Below are 25,193 nucleotides of genomic sequence, written 5' to 3' on the forward strand. Positions count from 1 at the left end.
ACCTTGATAACTACTCATTGAACTTAACATCATTGAACTACATAGCACTGCCTAGTTTTTGACACAGATTTAGATTAAATAAATAAATAATATTCATTGTTGAAAAGAACTTGGTTCCTAAACCTGTGACTAAGTTTCTGTCAACAGCAGTTCTGAGGGGCGTCCTTGCTCAACAGCATCCACACAGAATTACAGAAACAGGTGAATAAAATCCATATCTTCCTTTTAGAGTGGAAATATATTGAAGAAAGGGAACACAAAATGAAGGTGCAGTAGCTTATATGCAACCTGGAAGCACTGGGAAGAAACTCGGGGCTTTCTTCTCACCTGGGAAGAAAACGAGAGTTTCTGGTCTGTGTCCTTGGCATTTTTATGTTTGTTGCATACACAGAGCTTTTATTCTCCATGCTGAGTCACATCACAGCTAAGACAGACACATTTTGTTTTCTTTGACACTCTTTCTATCTGTTCAAAGTCCTTTCTGCACAGTGCTCTGAATTTTGGTGAGAACAGTCTGTGCCCTTACCCAACCTCCAACAGGCTGGCCTAAGCAAAGCAACCCTAACTAAACTTCACAGGCAAAATGCTGCTTTTTTTTTTTCTGGGGTGATAGCATTCTTCTCAAGAGTCGTGTACCTATGTATATGACCTCTTATGAAAGCTTTGTGAACATTACCTTTTTTTTTCTTTTTTTTTCTTAATAGCATAAAGACCATTATATCACAGGAGCCAAACAAAAATTTAATCACTGAATGAAATCACAAATTTAATAGTTTTAACCTGATTACAATGTACTGCAGGAGCTTTTCCTACTCAATTTGGCTGCAAAGCTTATAAATGCTGAAGCCATTAAGTTGTGTTATTAACACCAAAATTGTGATGATAAAGGCTTTTTTCCACCTTATCATTTACAGGAAATCTATTCCTGAATAAGTGCCTTAAATAAAGTGTATAGGAAGAATTAATATTAAGAGGATGTAGAACTCAAAGGAAGACAAAACAGTGATCTTTACTTTCAAAATCTTACAGAAGCAAAGAAAAATAAATTTTGATTATTTTTTTTAATAAGTTTTCTCTCAGATACTTAGGGCCTGGAAAGCAGATAATTTTTCAAGACAAAGAATAAGTGTATCTATTCTTTGTCTTGGAAAATTATCTGCTTCCCAAGCTCTAAGAACCTGAAAAGGCCTAGCTATTCTGTAGGTAAATAAATTTCATTTTAAAGGCATATCCAGAAGAGGGGATAATTTGAGAAAGAAATGTACAGGGTACAGGAGTGTGATGTCCCCTTTTAGTACTGCACTGAACATTACAGCACACACTTTAATGTAGTGTTTGAAATTATTAGAGGCTTTTTCGCATCCTTCCTCTCTCCTCTTCATTCTCATCGGTTTCTGTACTCTTGGATTGTTTGCCACCTTGCTTCTGTTGTCACTGCTCAGCACACTACAGTAGTGTACACAGAATGTCAATGTCTGCATAAAGGGCAACTTGAATATTTACCATGTCAGTGGAGCAGAAAGCAAAACTTCTCAAAGAGGGGGAAAAGTGATCTCAGGTCGATCTGATTGTTTGCATATCTGGCAGATTCTGCACAGCTTTCAGTATTTTTTGAATTTGTTCCCAGTCTGCATGGAGCATAAAGGACTTCAGATTTTTGTGTAATCATTTGGAGCTTTTGATTTGTGTAGTATGTGTCTTACACTTGCTAGGATTCTATCACAATCCCAAACCAATCCCCATGTTTCTATCAGTTGTGACACAGAGAATAGCTTTTGCTCTTAGGTCATTCACTTCATGGATCTAGCTTGGATATCTTGCATTCCCAGTCACTGTCCTAAATTCCAGGCAATGATACATCTTTTACAACCTTAATGAAAAAGTCTCCCTGCCAGCAGTAACATACAGTAGTATTTTCCCATGTTCTCCTGTAATGCAAATGTAAAAGTGCCTGTTTTCCTGCAATCATTTGGGAGATCTGGATTAAGAAGGTTTGATTGTAAAGCAAAGAAAAACCAAACCAAACCAAAGGAAAAAAAAAACCTAACAACAACAAACAAACAAAAAAAAAACAACAAAAAAGTATGCTTAAACAGAGGCTGTTTGGAAAGCAGAAAGACAAGGTTTAAGAGGGAAGTTTATTTATCTATTTTTTACATACAGTTTGAAAAAAATGGGTGATCTTAATCTGGTCTTGTAAACAGTATACCTTCTATCAGCCTCAGTAGATGCAAAATGAACCAAGCATAGCAATCATATCTGAATTTATGCCTAGTATTGTTCAGTCTTTTAGTTGATCCAATTTTGAGCACACATACCCCTACTTCAAATGAGATACAAAATAAATGAGAATTTTCTAGATTTCTGACTTGTTTTGTGCCCGTGATTCCTGTTAACATTTTTCCAGTACCTTAAAACAGACTGTGTTTTGTTTTTAAAAAATGGTGAAAGTGCAATGTATTTTATTTCTCAGGGTTTTTTTTGTTTTTGTTATTTGTGTGGTTTTTTGTTTTGGTTTGGTTTTTCGAGATTGGTTTGTTTGTTTGTCTGTTTTTGTGGATCCTTTGGCATACTGAGTGACTGTATAACACATGGTAGGGAGAGCACTGCCTGCCCTCTGGTGATATATTAAATTCTTTACTGGAATCTCATGATTATTTGCTGAACAATCACCATAATTGTCTCATCTGCCTCCATTTCTTTCTAGTTATAAGCATCCTTCCTCTTCATCCTCTCCCCTTTCTCTACTCTCCATGGCCTCAGGCAGGTCACTTGCCCTCTCTGCTAATGCTTCTCCATCTGTAAAACTGGAGTAATCTGAGTTCTTGGGAAGATTAATTAGTGAATTAATATTTGTAAAGCACTTGAAAGATGAGAAGCTAAGATAAAGGCTAAGTAGTGTAATTATTATTCTCAGAAGTGCCTTCATGAATAGGAGAAAAAAAAAAGATGCAGGATTTAGTAAACTCTGATTAATAATCAGTATAGATGATTCTGGAGATAGATGAACCCAGGCTAGTAGGCTATACTAGTAAAGAGACAAATTAACATGAATGAATATGTAGCGTTTCTTTTCTTACTCACCATTTTAAACAGACAATGCTACTACTAAAATTTTTCACATCAATCACAAATTTCAATCTGCAAACATGAGAGAAAATGCAACTGAATTTAGGAAGCAAGGCCTATTACCTTCCAGCATCCACATTCTTCTACTCTCACTGCATATTTGCAAGTGTCTTTTAAACACGGTACTTATTACAGATGCAAATAGAACTGAGAGAGTAACTGGGAATAAATATTTTAAGGTAATATCCTACAGTCTCGGCATTGTATTGTGATTATAAGACCATCTTCTCCAACTCCCACCAAAAGGCAAGTAATTTCCTACTGCTATAATTAAGCCATCTTTCATTCCTTCATATTCAGAAGGGAAAGAGAGGATAATGGCTCAAAATAAGTATGATCACATAATGATACTTCCTGTCCAGAAAAGGTATAATTATTAACCTGAGCATATTTTTCATGTGTTATATGATTAATCTGTTTTATGTGGCTAGAGAATTCTATTCATTTTAACTAGTGGAGGCCAAGTTTTGTTACTTAGCCACTGTCTCAAACCATATCATCTTCAAAAGAGATAACAGGTGGCTGTGCTTTGTGGAAGCACGTTTTCTTCCAATGTTTCCAGAGCAAGATCACACTACAGAGACTGTTTCAGCATGCTCTGTACTGGATTTTGGCAGCAATCTGCAGTGAAATAGAGTTTAAGATGCCACTGCTTAATTCCCTCTGCAGGATACAATGCCCAAGTTTATGATGACAGACCATTGCCTCTGCTTTCCTGAGTGAAGAGGCTGCAGCTGAGAGCTTTTTGTTGGGCTGCCTAAGCTAAGGAGGCTGTTTTTTTTGCTCTGTTCTCCTCCTGCCCTCTTCAGTTTCTTGCTGGCTAGAACAGTGTCACATTTCATATTGTGATCTGATTCTGTATCTTCTGAGCTTTTAAAATGTTGAAATTGATAGATCTAATTGGAAATAATTACTACAGGATGTTAAAATTAATCTTTGTACGGTATTGCCTTTTCATTCTTTTTTTTTTTTTTCTGCTGACCGTCTGAGGTAAACCATAGGAAACGTGATAATCACAAAGGCTCATGAGACTGATGTCTTTGAAGTGCAGGATACAATCAAAAGCAGGCAAATGAGGAACAACATGAAGGTCTACAAAAGGAAGCAATATTTTTGTTCTCAATTCAGACTAAAGATAAGCAAACTAATGGGGGGGCAATACATACTATGCTGTCTGTAGTAGAAGGGCGTTAAAAGGGTTAGTGATGTGAGTGGTATGAACAATAAGAAAACTCTATAGCTGTGTCTTGGTTCGAGATAGCAAACTGCCAACCCCCCCAAGCACAGAGAGAAAAGCCTCCCTCCTAACACCAAGGAAAGGGAGGAAAAGAGAGGGGAAAGGAAAACAAAAACACTTCAAATCACGTTTACACTAAAACTACATATATTTTTACAGAAAGGAAGAGACAATTAGAAGAGAGTACAAATATACACTCACACAAGTCTGCAACAACAAATTCCCCACTTCTTAACGAACACACAAACTCTACTGTCTTAACTACACATTACTTAAAAAAACCCCAACTTATTCCCCAGGGAGACAAACTCAAGCAGAAAGGAGAGACCCAGAACAACACATTTTACTTTTCTGAGATACCCTGTGAGCCAGTGGTGGGCCTGGTCCTCTCCATCCCCCCTGGCACAGCATCGTGCGTCCTCCCAAGAGGAGGGCTGAGAAGCGACTGCCTTAACCACTCCCACACTGGTACCTACTGCCCTGGAGATGATGTCATAATGTGGTATGGAATACAAACTTACTGGCTAGAAGAGGTCAGCTGTTAGCTCAGCCCAGCTCAAGTCAGCTGACAGCTTCAGCCTAGTCCAGACTTCAGAGCCCAAATCTAGGCCCACCTAGGTGAACCCATAACAAGCTGCTAATCAGTGTCAGTGTCTTTGTACTAGATTGAAATCTTTATATTCCTTACTATCTAAAAATAAGATCTATATGCATTACAAACTTCAGCTTCTTTATGTCATGAAAGCTACTTAACTTATTAGACACTAGGATGCAGTACAATGCTTTTGGGAGTAATGGTCTTGCCATTATGCACGTGGAAGGAACTCAGTGACTTACATGCCCGATAGGCCCTGATGAGGCTGGGATGAGAGACTACCCTTCCTCTGTCATGGGTAAGAGTGGAAGGCTTAGACAAAATTTATTAAAGAAGTTTTGCTGTTCAGTCATGAGGTGCAGAAAGGATCCCATTGCTTTCTAAGCTCAGAGAAGAGTCTAGGTGAGGCTAAATTTAATCTTAGTCTCAGATACGTCAACGGTTTGAATTTAGGGAATTACAGAGGTGTGATTGAACTACTCTTGTGCCATAGGTTTTAATGACTGGCTAAATGAGAATATTTATATAAAATGAATTATTTATTAATGCAAATGATCAGACAAAAGATTGTATTCAGAATTATTTACTACACAATATAAAAAGCTAAAAATCTACTTGTAGGTTATAATAAAACAAAGTAATCTAGTATAAGATAGGATAGTGCACTATATTGAATCAACTATTAAAGCGATTATATTAAAGCCAGCAAACAGGAAGTAATTATTAAGTAGAGATTTTATGTGACTCACCCATACCAATGCTCATGGGGATATCTCTTTCTCTCATCCTTGAGGAGTATCCTTGGAGAGTGTCCCCAGCCAAGGAAGGAATCTCCAGTCTTATCCAAGAAGGGTTATGTCAGAATAACCTAACTGTATGAAAGAGGCATGGACTTCTATGGTAAAACGTGATTGACTGGTAGGCACATGTCTATAGGCTGGCAGACTGCAGCTTATCTGTCAAATCTTGTTTCAAAAGCAGGATATGTATTCAAAGTCTGGTGAATCAGGAGGGGTTTAGCATAATTTAACATCAAGACAGCACCCTGGCACCAGCAGCTGAGCTTGCACAACAGCTTGCATGATGGCTTGCATAGTATGCATTCTCTGATAGGATTTTAGATCTTTTCAGGGAGGGCCTATACTGCCACACCCTTCTGTTCCCTCTCAGGTTGCTGTGGTGTAGTCTGAGGGTTCCCACAGTGAACCCTGAACTGAATGCTCACTGGCGTGATTCCACATGAAGGGCGAATGCTGATCCCGAACAAGAGCTTTTCTTACAGGCCACTATTCCCATCAGCCTATTGTTTCAGGGCTTAGCAAAATAACGCTGTCACTCTTTGTATTATAGTTCAGCCTTCTTCCCTGCTGAAAGTTGTCCTTTACAGCCAATAGGCTGGTGCCTCTAATCTGAGAAAAAACTTACTTCAGGCCATGAAGAACAAGAGAGAACGAGGAATTAAAACATTTCCAGTGGTGCTCCCTTAACAGCATTTACAGCTCCTCCTAAATAGTAGTTGAGGGAATGTGATGCTAAAAGCAATTTTGTTAGCACTTGATTCCTTTACCTACATACAATTTTTTATGTGTTTAAGGAAAGAAATGCAGCTATTCCTCTGTTTTTCCCCTCTATACCCATCTATTGTAACACTCTCAAAAAAGAGAGGAAAGAAACAAGAAAGGAGGAATGTTAAAAGAGATTGGGAAAGTAATTCTTGAAGAAGAAAGATAGTAAGTGCTTGTGGTATTGGAATTGTATAAGAAGAAACATTAAGGAATGAGTAAGTGGAAAGAGAGAAGAATAAGGTAAGAAACAGGATTATTTCTATGCCTAGAGAACAAGTACATTAAAATAATTTGAAGAGAAAAGCAGATTTTTTTAAAAAAGAATTTAGAAAAACAGATTAAAGATGACTCTGGAAAGGACAAATTTAATAAGAGAAAAGCAGCAGCATACAAGGAAAAACAGTCAAATGAAATCAAAACCAAACCAGAACAATAAAAAAAAAAAAGAAAGGAAGAAAATCAAATTCCCCATAGTTAGACAACTACAATCTAGTCAGACAGATACAAATTAGGATTGCTGGAAATTTTAATTTATGTTTGTATTTGTTACTTTATTTTCTGAGCTTTTCCAGAAACTAACAACATCTGAACAATCTCAGGGAGAAATATTGTCTCTTCCAAAGATCTAATTCTCTCTTAGTATTGCGAAAACTCTGTGGTTCCCCTGAAAAATGGACAGATATGATGTTTTATGACACTGAAAATGTGGCCCTTAAAGTGTGCTAGATTTATAGTATTAGTCTGAGTAAGTAGCAGAAAGGCTTCAGCTATAAAAATGCCAGGGAGAACCCCAAGCCTAAATTGCAGTTCAGTACTGTCCCCTTCAAGGGGACAAGTAACTTGTTCTTATGCAGAGAGACAGGAACATGGAGGGTAATGGATGGGTGTAAGATATTTATGTGCTTACAAGCAGTACATTGCATCCCTGCACATGACTTTCTGCACTATCCACTCTCCGCTGTCTCTGCATGCTAAAGCAAGTTGATGGCAAAAGGGAGTGAGCAAAGGGATTTTACTGGGAAGTTGTAAATTGCTACTGACACAGATCACACCACAAATCACACTGCTCCCTTCACCTGTACAAGAAGGATGTGAGGGAGGAATAGTACTTTAGAAAGGATGTCCCTGAGTCATTCTGTCTCCCACACTGCTCCTCTGGTGCAACTTGCAGGGTGCTCCTATTTTTGCTGTTATGCCTAAAGGAGGTCTAGCCCACAGCAAAAGGAAGACTCAGGTCAGAAATTGTATGTCAAACTTTGCTACAAAACCATACCCCTGGTTACGGCTGTTTAACTTCCTTTCCAGCTAAACTGCCTAGCTGTATTGCTGACAGAAATTTTCAGCAGATAAAAACTAACTTCAAATATAAAGTTTCCTTTGTCCTGCAGAGGACATTCTGAACAGAATTTGGTTTCCATGTTTTAAATAAAATGCCTATATAACATATATCTGTAAATAAATAGTATTGCAAGCATATATCATATTTAAAGAATTGTCCATTCTGTCTCCTTCTTTAAAATCATGGGCAGCAATACTTTACGTGGTGCTTGAACATGTTTCTCTGTGATACAAAGTATATTTTTCTCAGATGGTAGTAAAAGTGAAGAGGCTTAATCAAAACAGTGGTGGCTTGTTTCCATTCTGCATCATTTTATACCTTTATTTTCTTTTTTCTCTTTACTAGATCTGAATACATCCTTAAAAACATTGTCCCTCTATGTTTCCTTACACTCACAGGGCTCTGTATCCTCTTTATCCATAATTTCCCTACTCTTGTAAAGCAAAATATTCTTAAATAGCTTCCAAAACTTAATCATAGAGTATTTAATCACCACCTGCTTTTCCACTACCATTGTGTATTTGGAACAATTCTACTGTGGCTCCAAAATCTTCATTTTTTAAATGCATTTTCTGGCTTTTTACTTAAATCCAGGTGGATTTTTGCTTGAATTCAGGGTTACCTATGTTTGCTAAATATCTCAAACATTTTGGGAATTCCTCACTAACATTAAAATATCTCAGTATACAAGGATAGCTTAATAAAAACATACAAAGAAGTTCAAACTGCACTTTGCACAATATAATCAGAAGATCTTAAAAGCAATACGCTGTGTTACTTTTTTATATTTGGAAGTCTCAGCTAAGTAAAAAGAATAGTAATGATTATTATGGCTAAACTGAGAGTGAGAACAGTGATCAGATAAATAAGAGAAGGTAATTAGGATTTGTCTGAGCTCCTAGAGGTACCACAAGGGGAAGCCTGATCAAGTCAGCAGTTGTCTGCTGAATATGACTGGGATTCTGCTGTCTCCTTCCATTCAGATCACATCTTTACCCTGACATCGAGAACCTGCTGAGTAAGGTGCTGAATGAAAGTACTGAATGTTCAAGATTAAACAATTTCTTAGATGCAAAGAAGTTTTCTGTAGCGTTTCTGTATTCACTGTGACCACAAAGTTGGGAAATAAGGTTGATCTTTGAAAATCACTCTAGTATTCATTGATCACAAATTGTATTGCTTTTACGTGAGATATCGCTAACTATAAACCTGCTGTAGAGTTCCACCTAAATCAATGCAGCTATGCCGATGGAAGGCAGATGAGAATCTTGAGTTGCATCTGCTCAGCTTGTGCTTTTAAAATTTATGAAGGTGAGAGTAAAACTTCTGTGCTAGTGTATGTCAGTTGTCAGGTACCACTAAGAGTTAACTAGTCTTATTGTCCGTGAATACCATAGGAAAAAACTGGTTGCCAAAATGCAGGAAATATGATGGCTGTTAAAGATCAAAAAGTTCAAATGGGTTTTTTTCAAAGCATTTTTAGTGTCTTTAAATGGTTTATTATGTATATGTTTTTCTCTGGAGACATGAAGGATATAAATGGCTTTACTCAATGTCTTCTATGACATCTTTTTTTCTGCTGGGTTTGCTGCTGTCCTGGATATTCACAGACCTTATTTCTAGTTACTGTTTTTTTCCAGCTAAAATGAAGCAGACAATAGCTTCTTTTTTTGTTAATTACTTATTAGAAAAGAAGAAATTACCAAGCGAATTGACACTCTCAGTACAACTTGTATGTATATTTTTTACACCACAGGGTCTCTTTAACAGTAGAAAAAGAATAATTCTGTACATTGAAGCTGTGGGTATAGATGCAATTCACTTCTAGTTGTTTCTGTTCCTGAGCATCAACAGACCTGACACAACTGACTGTATGCCTGATTTAGGACTGCAGAAAAGTTCTGACTGTATTAGTATATAGGTGATTCCATCACTTTTCTTACTGTTCATCTTACTGTTGACTTTTCTTACTGTTTATTCTGTATTGAATTTACATTGATGCATGGTGAAGTATTGCCCTGCAGTTGGTTGTGTCTCTGAACCAAAGATGTTCATAAGAATATTAAGAAACTTACACTACTGCAGTCCTCTGTGTTTGTTTTGACATTCAGTCTATTCAAATGACCAGTTGGGGAAAAAAGCTCTTTCTAAAAATGCTGTTAATCTTTTTTAAAAAATTATTTTAGTGAAGCATGAGTATTTAATGACCTTTGACAGTAAAAATGCCATGGATTATGCAATGATACTGTAAAGGTCTTCCAAATTTTACTACTAAATCATGTTAGCTGGAAGATTTTTTCCCCATGATTAATATCTCGTCCATGAAGTCATGTTTTTACTTCTCATTGAAGAATAATTTTGAACCAAAAAAACGTTCTTCTGTATACATTTTAAATTCTATAATGAGTTTTTAAATACTCTCACATGTGTACCTATTAACTCTGCTATAATCATGGCTTAGGGCAGTGAATTCAACAGGCTCATTATGGACTGCATAGAAAATTATCCCTTTAATCTTTTTATTCTTTTGGTTTTGTTTGGGTTTTTCTCTTTGTTTAGGATTTTTGTTTCACTGGTTTAATAATTAATGTCCCCTTTGTATAAGAATGATGTGTTGATAAGGGTCTCTAATTTTTTTAATCTATAGAAGTGATTATATGGTCTCTTATTGAAAACATATTAATTTTCTGATCTCCTTGTTCAGAACAATTTCTTGTCTCTTTATTGAGATGACTGAGGGGAATCAGATTTTAAAAAATTAAGTTATATTTAAAATTGGAAATAGGACCCAAGACAACAGATTTGCTTCTGTTATTTAGACTGTAGCAAGATTTATGATGCATATTTTTGTTTCCTTTTTTAACACTAAACTTAAAATGCCAGTGTCTTACCCAATTGTCTAATACTACACTAACTCCCAGTTGTTTCTTGCACAAACTTACATCACATTGTCACTTCAAATCTTTTTTCCTTCATGCTTCAGTCCCTTTTCTGGATCTGCTGTTTTCCTTTCCGGACCTTTACTTGTGATGAGAAACAATTAAAATAATTCAGTTACATACTATGAACTTCTGATGAATGTTGACTGTTAAACCTTAAAAACACAATCAGAACACTGTGTGAAAGATTATCATTTATATTACCAGTGAAACTTCTAGTATAAAACTACTGAAACATATTTGAAAAGGGGATAGCAACAGGAAAAGTATTCCTGATGTGGAGATCTTGCAGGTTGTAGAATAGCAGTTTAAGAGAAGTATTGAAAATTTCAGAGAATTAGGTTTCAACTAACAAAACAGCAGGAAACCTGAAATTGGAAGCTTACAAGAATGGCAAATAAATTGTCTTAATAAGGTCTTTTTCATATTTAATTTTTTTCCCTTGTATTTGAAATCATAAATAATACAGTGGGTGTCTGTGGTTTACATGTTTCACAAGGGACGCCATGTCAGAACTGCTAAGATCACGTTGGGATGACTTGCCACCTGGTACAAATGTATGGGTAAGAAAAGCAGCCTTTTCTCTAGTGAGGATTTTAGCAGCAAATCACTGTAGTCTTTGCACATGAAACCCTTTAGTCGAGCTCAAGATTGTGTTTATATTTCATATTAATGTGTGTAAAAGCCTTCTTATTTGATTAATTCTTTAATTAATTATTACTTTGTTGCCATTAGTCTCAGGGCAAATGTAAATCCCTGGCTGATAGGTATTCAATAAATTGCATTAAAAGATAACCTATGTTTAAAAATGTTGCCATCTGAATATGAAATATTGCCAAAGACAATCTCTTTGTCCAGATTTTGCACATGGAGGAGCTTTCTATGAGTGGAAGAGAGAGGCAGTTCCAGAGGAGGATTCTGAAAATTATATGGCTACCACTGCTAGGGGAGAAAAGTTGGTCTTTTACTACTGATTCAATAGTGGAAACATTAGATTTATTGCCCATTCCTCACAGTTAGGTGAGAAATCATTATCTTCTTGCTAAATAAACTGGAGATTCAAACTTTCATAGTTACCAGTGAGTGATCTAAATCACATGATACTCTTTTCTCTCTAATAATGAGTTTTCTGAAGTGAATGGCTTCAGAAAGTAAATATATAATCAATTTTCTTTGTCATTTGCTTAATGACTTAAAATTTACTTTCTTGACTGCTTATTCTACTAAAATACAATTACATGAATTTACCTGAAAAAATTATAAAACCATACCAAAACTAAATAAAAGTGATTAAGAATTTATGTATATGTTTAAGATTAGCCTTGTTTCAGCATTTACAAAGTAACTTATGATAACTACATATGAACTAATAGTGCTACTATAGGGTCCAAATCTTCTTTAGTTGCTACCAATATATCCATTTTCCCTTTTATACTGGTGCTTCAGATCACCATTACTACATATGCTACTCACAAGCTGGTAGTTCTGTATATAAATCTGAATTAAAAAAAAGCCAACTGGCCAGTGCCATAGTAGTCATCCAAGAACAGGAAAATAGCAGATAAGGACAGTCATAAAACTTGACACACTTTGGCTTAACTCATTTGACCATGTAAGCCTGAATACTTGGTACCCAAAAACCTAGTGTAATACCCTTGAACGAAAACCAAGTAATGAATACACCTCACTCTTCTTTCCCTCTGCTTTTTTTCCCCCTCATCTAAATTTAAATTGTCATCTTTAATTGATTTGCTTGTATCAGTTTAAGTGAAAGGCAAGCTAGATCCTTTAAATGCATTCCTTGTTGGTTTCCCCTCTAATGTGAAAGAGGGGAGAAATTGCATTACTGTATTGTTGTGCTCTGTCACTATCTTCATATTGAAAAGTCCTTTCTGTACTAATTCACCATTCTTTCTCTACATTTTACTTAATTGCCACATAGCCTTGTTAAATAATTCCAGTCTGTTTGGGTTTTGTTGCTCTCTTCTTTTTCTTTCCATGGTGATTGATTGCCATCTGGGGGCCAACATGAGCCCACCATGCTAATTTCATTTACTCTGCTCTTGAACTGCTATTGTCTCCAGGGTCAGAGACAAATGTATGAATCCGCTTTATCTCTCAGTTTACAGAATATCTCATATAGTGAGCCTTGTATTACGAAACGGCTACATCAGCCTCTAATTACTCAGCTCTACCCTGTGTTGAATGCTGGTGCACCTTGAGAAACAGCATGCAAAAGCACATTTGTTTAAGTCCTCAGACGGTTAACATTGTGCATAACCTCCTCACAAATTACAGCCTCAGCTGCAGCACATCCATTAGTCTGGAAGAATGAAGATTCCCAAGCGGCCCTGGTGCCTTTCCCAATTCCCCTGCGACCCACCAATCCTCTCAGCGCTTTCTCTGCATGTAGGGAGTGTTCAGAGCTAATCAGGTCAATGATCATCTCACGGCTCAGGGGACATGACAGGAGCCTATCACAGCAGTTACAGGATCTTCCAGACCTGAGCACGCTTGCTGAGAATCTCCTGTTAAGAAACATTGCTTTGGTGCCTCTTCTCTCACTCCCTAGGAACCTCTGAGAATTTCAGCTGCTCTCTCTCTCTCTCTCCTCTAGACAGTGAGGAGTTCAACGAGAAAAACGCAGAGCAGCATGCAGCTACCCGGAAGGTGTTGATTGAAACTTAGGATTTCCCCCACAGACCACTGTTGATTGGACTGATGCTCCAGCATTACCAGAGAAAATATTTCAATTAAGGTAAGTGTTGTTTTATGTGGCTGACTGCATCGTGCCGAATTTCTGCATTGAAAGTTGCAGCGGAATGAAGTGGCAGCCTGCACTGCAGTACGGGAGCCCGCACTGCCCGGCGGACGCGGGCTGGGGGCAGAGGCGGCTGTCCCAGCCCGGAACGCCTCTCCGCAGGGATACGAGTTCTAAGCAGCATCTTATGAATGGCTGCAGTTATTTCCGATCGGTAGTTCTCTGAGGCTTTGGGGGGGAAAAAAAATGAGCAGAAAAATAAAATATCAAAACCAAACCAAACCCCCAAAACCCAACTCAGCAACTTTTGAAAGCATACAGGGGTATGAGAAAGAAGGAGGAAAGGCAAGCACACTTCCCCTTTTGTATACATGTATTTGAGGAAGCATAGCAGCTGGAAAGCAAAAGTACATTGTGGTAAAACTTAATTCTGAATAGAGGGCATCATTCCTTCTCCAGTAGGAACTCGATCATAAATGCAGGGCTTCCAAGTCCCACGGCATTTAAACGAGACAGAAAGGGATTTTTGAAATGTGAGTCAAGAACATGCATGCAGCTTTCCAGGCTACAGTCAGACTGAGGACTGTGACTGGCATGTGGAATGTTGTGCTCAGAGGCTGGTGAGATTTGGATAGTTGCTCTTGCAGGATTAGCAGTTCTGGGGGGGGCCACAGGGTGAGTAGGGGGTACTGTTTCAATAGAGGCCAGAAAATTAAATTGGTTGCTAGGGGGGAGAGTGGTTTTTGATTGAAGAGAGAGAGGATGTATTTTTTCATTGGGTGATAGAAAGTGAGGCATATCAAAAGAAATAGACTGATGCTTGAAGATCTTTATCTGGAAAGAAAAAAGAGAGTAGATGAGGAAGGCTGTCTTGAAAGATTAAATGAGTAATAAGAAAGCGTCAGGGATTCTTACACAGCCAGGAGTCAGCTATCTGTGTACTATGGCATATCCACACTGAAATGTCTAAATTGAACTGAGTTGGACAGTCTCAGTCAAGTCCATACTTGATAGCTATGCTGTCAAGGGATATAATTAAGGAGCTTGTAAAAGAGCCCAAAGTTTTTTAATACTGTGAGGGACCAAATAAAGATCTGTTACATTAAACATGCCAGTGTTATCTCTGTTGCCCAAAAAAGTTAACACATTGTGTTTAAAATTCTGTCATAATAGGAAGAAAAGATGGATAGGGAGTTAAACAATTTCAAATCTTTGTGGCTTAGATAGATGTATAACTCCTAGGTAGTTTCAGAAAGTATGAATTAATTGCACTTCATTTTTCTAGCCAGTACTGTTTATTGTCATTAAGTACCTGTATCATTGGTTGTCATCCATTATTGGAAATAAACTTCATATCACTATATCTTGCATTAAAAACAGCTACTCAATATAGGGAAATACCTTTCCACCATCTGCCCTGCTACACACCTTCGCTCCACCCCACCCTCCCCCACCCCCAACCAATTAAAAAAAGAAAAAAAAAATCCAGGGAAATATTGGCTATTTCATGTTTGTTATTGATTCCATTAGCTTTTTAGTGGGAAATACCAGTTTTCTGGCTTGCAAACACATTGGCATAAGAGAAAATTACCTGAGGTTTTGGAGGAATATTCAAAGAATAATGACAGTTTTAAATATCTGTTGGTATATTCTCCTTCTTGGAAATTATTTCTGAGGGTTATGTTTTATAATGGTGACTCAATATGTCCACTGGTTTTTTTTGAAAGGAAGATGGTTTTGGAAGTAGTTGGAGGCGCTGTTCCTCATTTTGTTGTAGTGTGTAGTTCACTTCTTTTTTTTGTGTTAGATTTATATGACATTTATTAAAACTTGTCTTTCTTTCACCCAGAGATGCAAATCTTGACCAGGGCATAAATATTTTCATGCACATATGACCTTCCATTATATCTATCTTCACTTTTTTCTTTTGTGAATGATCAATTGTTTCTCAACATAATTAGTATTTATTCATATACATCAGAGTATTCATTATAAGAAAAAATCAAAATGCAGTAACTTAATGCGCTGCTTGGGAAAAAAATCAAGTGTAAGAGAATTGCAGTTGCAGACATCCAGGTTAAATACAAATAACAGGAAGTTCCATTCCAGTCTTTCACAAAGTCTGACTACAAACATTTCTTGGCATGATGGCTTTGTTCTCCTTTTGTCTCACAAAGCTGTTGCTGTAAGTAAAAAATAAATAAAATCATGCTTTCATGGCACTGTGTTTGTGAGTTTCTAAACAAGTCATACAAATACACTTACAACTACATCTCTATTGTTATTTTGCAAGATCACAGATTCTATCTTCTATGTGAAGAGCACTTACTTTCTGGTGTGCCAGCCTGAGAGATTTTATGACATGACAGTTTACCTAACATAGGGAAATGCTGTTTTTCTTTGTGTTTTGAGGAGAAAACCACACAATAATGCTACAATTATTTTCTGATCTTTTCCACTGGTGGATTGTAGGCTTCTTCATGTGTAATTATGGTCCTCAAAGTGACTATGGGAAATAGCATTCCTCATTAAACAAAAAATTTTGGGCCATCTGACCTACTGAAACTTTTCAGATTTGTTAAACACAGGAAGACAGGTTGCACAGGAAGGCAGTGGAAGACATGTCAGTATAGCCTAGTTCCCTCTCTTGAACTTTTTTTTACTCTAAGGCCATATGAAATACTGTTAAATATATAACTGTATGCAGAGTTCAACTTTATTTCATATATTTCCAGTTCTTTGAATGAGACCAGTGTTAATTTTTTTTTGCCTCAAGCTATGTCTCCTTATTACTGACAGACAAGTACAATTACTATCTGACCCAACTCCATTGAAAATTAGTGATTAATGTCATTGCTTTAATGTTTTAGGAGCTTTTTAGGGAAATTTATTAAACTGAGGTCTGGAAATGGATAAAGCAAAGGGAGCTCCATGAAAGCTGACGTAAAACCAACCATAGTACAGTGAGGAACAGTTTTCTAAAACAGGAATAGGGATATGCAAAAGAGAAAACAGCTGTTAATGACTATAATTCATAATCCAGATAATGTAAAATAAAGAGATCTGTCATTTCAAGAGGATAAGATGAGAGTGAGATAGAATAAGCTTCAGGGGTTAATGAGGTTCTGCAGTTTTCTTTCTTGAAGTTATGTGGGGAATTTTCTTTACCTGAAAAAGATGCTTTTCAAATCCCGTGTTATTAACATGCATTGAAGAACTAACATCACCTTTCCTAGGTCTAACATCAGCTTTCCTAGCAACACTGTTGTGTCCCCCAGACTCTTGTTATCTCTCCTTCTTCTGCCTTTTTTTTTTCATAGACTGTTTCCTGGACACTTGTTCTTGCACTTCTGGATAGCACCTTCCTCTTCATGTTGGTTCTTTTCCTTCCTAATGATATGTGTTTCTTTTTATTCTGTCTCTTAGTGTTCTCCTTCTTTTCTTTCCTTTTCGTCATCTACCATGATTCTCTTCCTCCCTATGCCCCAGGGACATCGCCTTTTGCAGTTGGGCCACCCGTGTAAATTTTTCATCACTAATTGAAACAGAACATCCCCACACCCAAAACCACTCCAGTGCTCACAAGAATGGGTTGTGCATGCTCCAACACTCTACCGTCTCTTTTTCTCTGGTTTTGAATTTTTTGAGCATATTTTCAGGGGTTATTTTCTGTAAAAGTTGCACCTCTGACTTGTCAGACTCATAATTAGGTGATTTGGAGCTAAAGTAGTGTTTGCTACCACGTTTTCCTGGCTTCTTTTTTTATTGTTGTTTCTCATAGATGCAGTATATTAAAGAATGACTTTGATACCTTATCTTCCTTTGTATTAACAGTAACTTTCACTAGGGTCCAGTTATTTTGTAGAAACGTAAGTATCACTGAATATTTGTTGAGGTAATTATTTTGTAGCAACCATTGAGGCTGCAGTGCTGTTTGAGAAGGGCAAAAGCTTCAGTCTACAACTGTTGAACCTCCAAGCCTAGTGGTTTGAGGGGGGAAAATCTTCCAGGTAGAAAAATACAAACCTACCTCACCATATTGATTACTGGATCTTGTATTTAGCAGAAGTTAAAAACATATCTTTTACAAAGGTAATATTGCAATGGATCATTTAAAGTGGGTCCTTTTCTCCCCACCAGATGGGAGCTAAGATACTGCATCATGAGGCTTGGTCCATTTGCTTTAGGAACAGCTGTGGTTCAGTTTCTGTCAACTGTATCACTTCAGTCTTGAGGGTGAAGAGAGCCTTCTTGTAAGGGTCAGACTCTCTGATGTACACGAGACAGTTCTAGGTTGGAAGGGCATCTTTCTGCTGTAGATGTCTGAGCTGTCAATATTTAAGGCAATGACTTCATTGGTTGATATATATATATAATGTAAGCTATGTTTACTGCCCTGTGTCCCATCAGAGAGTGATTTGGGCTCTATGGGTACTGAAGTCCATCTTTGAGCTGTTGTGCTGAATGGCCCAGACCTGTAATCACAGCTCAAGCTGGAAACCTTTATGGAGACATTTGTAAGAAACTTATAGCTCTGAGAGTCAAAGTAAGAAAGTGTCTAAGTGCTTAATTCACAATAAAGTGCTGTCTCCCACATAAGTTTCAAAGTTGCATATTTAGGTACCAGAATTCTGTTGTCCGTCAACTTTCAGAGTACAGTATATTTAGAACAGTCTTCAAAACAGATAATAAATACTCAAATTATTGGATAAGCAGTTTTTGTTTCCAAATTTAGGCCCAAATTTTTTATCTTTTCAAATATTATATTTCCAAATTTAGATTTATTATTATTTCCATGCATTCATTTACCCATTGATATACTTATGATATACATTTACCCATCAAATATACTTACAAAATACCTTTGTGACTGACTTCAAATTAATTCTTTTTCCCAGTGAAGGTAAGTGGGTAGGCACACACACTCCTATTCCATAAAACAGATAAGATTTTGACTTTTTTTGATCAAGAATGTGCTCCTTCACTGATCCCATAATCAAGCTTTTTAACCGAGGTCATTTAGAGTCTATAAGCTTAGGCAGTTTTTTTTGCTGTTTTCTGAAGGCTACCAGCAACTGATAAATGTATTTGTAAATGCAGGCACACATTTGCTAAACACCTGTCTGTGGTCATTTATTCAGTTCACAAAGATTTTTTTTGTTTTGGCAGTTCAGCCACTACCCACAGGACTTCGTTTGAACTGGTGACACAGATTCTTACTTCCTTTATCATTCTGCTATGTTCTACAGTCCCTTTTGACTGGATAGATAGATGGATGATAGATAGATAGATGATTGATAGATAGATAGATAGATAGATAGATAGATAGATAGATAGATAGATAGATAGATAGATAGATAGTGTCTTGGTTTGAGATAAGCAACTGCCAACCCCCCCAAGCACAGAGAGAAAAGCCTCCCTCCTAACACCAGGGAAAGGAAGGAAAAGAGAGGGGAAAGAAAAAAAAACACTTCAAACTGCATTTATACTAAATCTACATATATTTTTCACAGAAAGAAAGATACAATTAGAAGAGAGTACAAATATACACTCACACAAGTCTGCAACAACAAGTTCCCCACCTCAACTTCTTAACAAACACACAAATTCTACTGTTCTAACTACACATTACTTAAGAAGAAGCTTATTCCCCAGGGAGACAAATCCAAGCAGAAAGGAGAGACCCAGAACAACACATTTTACTTTCCTGAGGTACCCAGTGAGCCAGTGGTGGGCCTGGTCCTCTCCATCCCCCCTGGGACAGCATCGTGCGTCCTCCCAAGAGGAGGCTGAGAAGCGACTGCCTTAACCACTCCCACACTGGTTCCTGCTTCCCTGGAGATGATGTCATAATGTGGTATGGAATACAAAGTTACTGGCTAGAAGAGGTCAGATGTTAGCTCAGCCCAGCTCAAGTCAGCTGACAGCTTCGGCCTAGTCCAGACTTCAGAGCCCAAATCTAGGCCCACCTAGGTGAACCCATAACAGATAGATAGATAGATAGATAGATAGATAGATAGATAGATAATGGATAGATAGATAGATAGATAGATAGATAGATAGATAGATAGATAGATAGATAATGGATGGATAGATAGATAGGTAGATAGGTAGGTGATAGATAGATAGATAGATAGATAGATAGATAGATAGATAGATAGATAGATAGATACTGTATGGATAGATAGATTAGACAGATATGTTAGATTAGGTAGATTAGATAGATAGCTGATAGAGATATAGATATAATATGCAGTTGAGATGATAGTTTAAGCAACTCTCTTAAAAGCCAGTATGAAGATCACAAAGTACACTTACTAAGAAACACCTTTTTGGCATTCTGTCCTCAGGCATACTCCATTCCATGGTCTGTTTTTCCTTTTTAAGAAAATGATGTGAATTAAAGCTAATATTGTTAAATGGAACAAATATACCAGATAGCAAAATTAATGACAGATTTCTAACAATACCTGTAGGATAAAGAAAATCCAGAAACTAGTATATCATGACTAGATTTTCATTGTCTTGAATAGTCTGAGCACAGTTTTACTCAATACTTCGGTCAAGGATTTAACAATTAAGCCATTTTGCCAAATTCATTCAAATTTAGTTACAACAAGATGTTTTTTTGAAAAAAAAATTCCAATTCAATTTAAGCAATATTTCATTCATTATTAAACTTGAGTAATAATTATATAACAAAATGAAAAGCCATTTTATTTCCATTCAGGAAATCTATATGTTTTCTTGTTAACTGTCTTTTCATTTCTCTCTAAAATATAACAGTATTTGTGGTACCTGCTTGCCATAATTTTAAATATAGATCTATATCTCTTAAAAAGGGTAAGTGGAGTATAAATTCATTGCATTACTTGTCACAGGTAATACCTTTTATTCCTTTCCTACATAAATAGTAATACTTTAGGGCATAAGTAAGCCTACCTAGTGTAGATCTACCTCAGAATAGTTCTAAATAGATGTTACAGAAGTTCTGACTTACACTGGTTTAAGAAAAAGAAGGAAGAAAAATAGAGCCTGTCAAAAAAAAGTCCCTATTTTCCTATGTGATGAATAGTCCTCTCAATGCAGCTGTTTCATATTCTTATATTTAAATGGTTTATTGTTTTGTTGTTGTTGTTGTTTTGGGTTTTTTTGCCTTTTTTTTGGTTGGTTGGTTTTGGTTTGTTTTTTTTTGTTTGTTTGTTTGTTTGTTTTGCTTTGTTTTGTTTTGTTTTCTTAAATCTGACTCAGATTTTCTTATAATTTGGTAATTTGACCCTTTCACCTCTGAACTGCTACTTGAATGAGCACACGTGTCAAATAAATAAAGAAAATGTGTTATATCTGACTTCTACTTGAAAGAGTGCACATCAGAATAAATAGAGCTTGAGAGGTGGTACTGAGAAGGTAAGTACTGACAAGGAAAACACTCAAATGAATTTGCTAATTAAAATGATTTTTGAAGAATATAACCTCTCTCTGATGTTTTTATGATTAAGTGTAAAGATTTCTATCTAATTTTTGTGGACCTCACTGCATATAAATCCAGTAATATTTTCAGACACTATCACTTTCTTCTGCCTTTGTCATTATGTCTCCTCATCTCATTCCTCTCCTCACCTTTTTTATTGTTATTTGGAATGGAAACATCCTTCTTCTGTTGTACAGATGGTGTAAGCACCTATATTCAGGTCCATCAATGGGCTTCGATCCCACTCTGCATTACCTGTTAGATGTGGCAGTAACCTGTCATGCTTTTGCAACCTAAGAGAGCCAAAATTTAGCTGTCAAGGATGGATTTGAGTTGCAGCAGCCAAGAATGTGAGCGATCCTAGGCTGGGTGTAGAGGAGATAATACGTATGGCAGGATGGAGCAGAGCCATCAGGACAAGCAACTAGATGATTGTAATAGAGATACAAAAAAACCCCAACAAAACAGCACGCAAAATACTAGAAAGTGATCAAATTTTGCGTGTGTTTTTTCTTTTGTTTTTCTTGCTAAAGTGTTTTGCTCCAAGCTTGTGATTTAAACTAGGAGTGTTTCTTTATTTGGTTTGATTATTTTTTGACTCTGCTTGGAACCCCCTGGAGCATTATCTTCAACAAACAATGGACATTTTTTGCAAATGTTTTCTAAAGGTCACTCTTTTTTTAATCAACTCACTTTTCCTGTAATAACTGTATGACATTTTTTGCCCTATTTGTGATCAAAGAGCATGAATATTTTAAATAGAAAACTCACATATTTAACTATCTTTCTAAATGTTGTTGTTACAGTTCTGTGAAGAGTTTGGTAGGGGGGTGCTGAACAACCAGAATTACCATTCTCTTCTCATTAGCTGGTGTCTGTCCAGTCATTTTTGTGATACATGCCCAGGAGTGCTAATTCAGGTAAAAATAGCAAGATACTGTGCTTTAATTTTCTCTTGAATGGAAGGTCTTGCAGCTATTTCTAAATAAGTGCATGTCCTCTGTCCAAAGTGTGAACTCGGTTCATGCTGTTCACATATGTAGTGACAGAGGATGATTTTAAATAAGAGCTGAGATTTAATAAATGTAACTTTATCTAATCTTACTTATTTGGTAAAGAGCAAGTGGGGTTAGTTACCATGCACCCTACCTCAGTTGTTTCTATCAGTGCAGGCTGTACCAGAAAAAACACAAGCTGATCTACAGGATCTAAAGCCTTTTGAATACAGTGTTTAGGCATATAAAAGATTTTCTACCAGCTCGTCTTTAGGTTTTCTTTGGACAAATACCATGGAACAGAAATAGTTTATTATCCTTCCAAGGCATACTTTAGCATGTATCATTCTTTGACTCTTTGCCTCTGACTTCGTGCCTTTATGTTGTGTGCAAAGATGATTAATTAAGGAAACTGAGGTCTTATGCCATCTAAAATTATAAAACATAAAAGTATTGGAGGTTGTGTTGATATGTGTTGTGTGATTTACTCACTCTTCTTGTTTTCAGATTTTTATTTTGGAGAAAAATGGTCTGATATTACTGATGTCCATAGTAAAATAACCATTCTACATTTTTTTGGTAGGAAATCTCCCTCTCCCCAGGAAAAATAAACAATAGTACTTGTTTTGGAAAATGTATCCCTCCTACCTCTTTAGTGCCCTTCCTGCAAAATAGATAAAAATTGCCCTTCCTGCAAAGAAACAAACTTGGGTCAGATAGGTTTAGTTTTCATGGGATGTGTAGATATATATTTTAAAGTGCAGTTCGTAAGGAATAAATGTGATGTTTTAAATGGTTGTCAGGAAAAAGAAGTGATTTTTAATGCAGATCTACGAAATGTGATGCTCTTTAGTGGCATAAATACCCCTGAAGGCAAACATTTGAAAAGGCAGAAAGCACCATAATGATGAGATAAATGTTGTGAGTAGGATAGAAGGCAAAACATAATAACAGTAAATAGAGAAATATCTCGTGTTGAAAAAAAGGAAGTTTTAGTAATCAAAATTATTGTTCTATTTTTTATTTTCTTTGCAAATATCTAATGAGTCATTGTTTGGTTTTTTCCAATATTAAGGTATTTTTCCCCTCTAATTACTTTGAAAACATTGTTAAATATTTATTTTTATTCTGAATACTACGTACACAAATTAAATGAATAATACTTATTTTCTTTATTATCCAAAATCTGTTACTGAAGGGAAACACAGCCACAAGAACAAAAACTAGTTCTAAGAAATCACTTAAAGTATCACTTTATAATTCTGCATTAGAATATAATCTCATATATGTTTGAATTTGATATTCTAAAATCGTTAAAATTCTCAAGCTCTCTATGAAACTGAATGTTATTTGACAATTGTTGTCCAGAGATTTCTAATTTGATAATCTTATCCATCCTCTTTGAGGCTTTAAAGTATGTTTCATGGAATGTATTGTGAAAGCAGCCCTACTGTGGTAAAGCTATAACCTAGCTTTGATTGCATTAAAATGGATATCATGTTTACCAACCACACAATGCAAAGAGGTTTTGGAGTCTGCTCAGTACATTGCCTCACAGTTAAAAAATTCTGAGCAACAGAAATATCTGGCAAAATCTGTTTTACAGAGGAGGCAAAAAATAATTGAGATGAGTCAAACGTGGTGTCTTGGTTTAAGCTGGCAAAAGCCAACTGCCCAACACAGAGTCAAAGCCTTCCTCCCCCCAGTTGAGAAAAGGGAGAAAGAAAAAAATAGCGTGGCCAGCAGGACCAGGGAAGTGATCCTTCCCCTGGACTCTGCATTGGTGAGGCCACACCTTGAGTACTGTGTTAAGTTCTGGGCCCCTCAGTTCAGAAAGAATATTGAGGTGCTGGAGCGGGTCCAGAGAAGAGCAACAAGGCTCGTGAAGGGACTGGAGCACAAGCCCTATGGGGAGAGGCTGAGGGAGCTGGGGTTGTTTAGCCTGGAGAAGAGGAGGCTCAGAGGTGACCTCATCACTGTCTATAACTACCTGAAGGGAAGTTACAGCCAGGTGGGGGTTGGTCTCTTCTCCCAGGCACTCAGCAATAGGACAAGGGGGCACGGGCTTAAGCTCTGCCAGGGGAAATTTAAGTTGGATATCAGAAAAAACTTCTTTCCAGAGAGAGTAATCAGGCATTGGAATGGGCTGCCTGGAGAGGTGGTGGATTCCCCATCCCTAGAGATTTTTAAACACAGATTGGACGTGGTGCTGGGTGCCATGATCTGGTAAATGGACTGGAGTTGGACCAAGGGTTGGACTCGATGATCTTGGAGGTCTTTTCCAACCCAATCGATTCTATGATTCTAAAAAACCCCTTCAAACTAGATTTAAACTTAAACTAACCATATATATATTTATACAGAAAAGAGAAAATTAAAAGCTAACTACAATATAACACACACTTACACAAGTTAGATATAACAATAATTTTCTACTTCCCACCGAAAACCAGATTCTATCACTCTAGATCTATAAGCACCCTAAAAGAACACCCAGCAAGAAACAGAAAGTATAACAACAAAATGTTTCTACTTCCCTGAAACTAAAACAAAATGCAAGTAGTAGCAGCAGCAGCAGGGCCCAGACAGCAGGGCAGCAGCTGCGTGTCTTGCCTCTACTTTGGCCATGATGGAACTGAAAGAACACCTCCTACTCCTGTATTCATATCTCTGATTTGCGTCACCTGGTATGAAATATCTCTTTGGTTACTTAAGTCAGGTGATACCTGTCTCTCCTAATCAACGTAGATTCTCTGAGCTTGCTAATTTGAGACCTAGCTAAAACTACCACACCTGGATGGAGAGTCAGTTTAACCTTCTGTTACTTCTTCAGGAGCTGGCTAGAATTAGGAAATATAACTGAGCTTGTACGTTTGATAAGCACTCATGAGAGCTTTGAAGTTGCATGGAATGTCTAAACAAAGCCAAAGTCTCAGAGGTATTAAATTTTGACTTCCACTGTACTGCTGTGTCTGGGGTTGAAGTGTCATTCCGTGGCCAGTATGCTGAGTGATAAAGTTCCTTCTTTGGTCATTAAACCAAAGAAGTACCATCAGCTCTAACTCTTTGCGACTAGGTGAGGATGTGATTACTTCTGTGGTGCCATCAACAGTTGTTGAGCTTTTCCTCTTTGACAAATTGATGTTTACTGAAATTACTTTT

The 25,193-nt window shown here is 36.9% G+C and overlaps 1 protein-coding gene across 1 annotated transcript in view; it reads left to right on the top strand.

Moving 5' to 3' along the window:
* Positions 1-25,193, top strand: part of CDH12 (cadherin 12) — a 596,819-nt gene that overhangs the window by 345,631 nt on the left and 225,995 nt on the right. Inside the window, exon 3 of the mRNA XM_071553154.1 lies at positions 13,422-13,562. The gene's annotated coding sequence lies outside the window, so the exon portion shown is untranslated. The remainder of the gene's footprint in view (positions 1-13,421; positions 13,563-25,193) is intronic.

Source organism: Pithys albifrons, chromosome 4 (assembly GCF_047495875.1).
Source record: "Pithys albifrons albifrons isolate INPA30051 chromosome 4, PitAlb_v1, whole genome shotgun sequence".
Classification (NCBI taxonomy): Eukaryota; Metazoa; Chordata; class Aves; order Passeriformes; family Thamnophilidae; genus Pithys; species Pithys albifrons.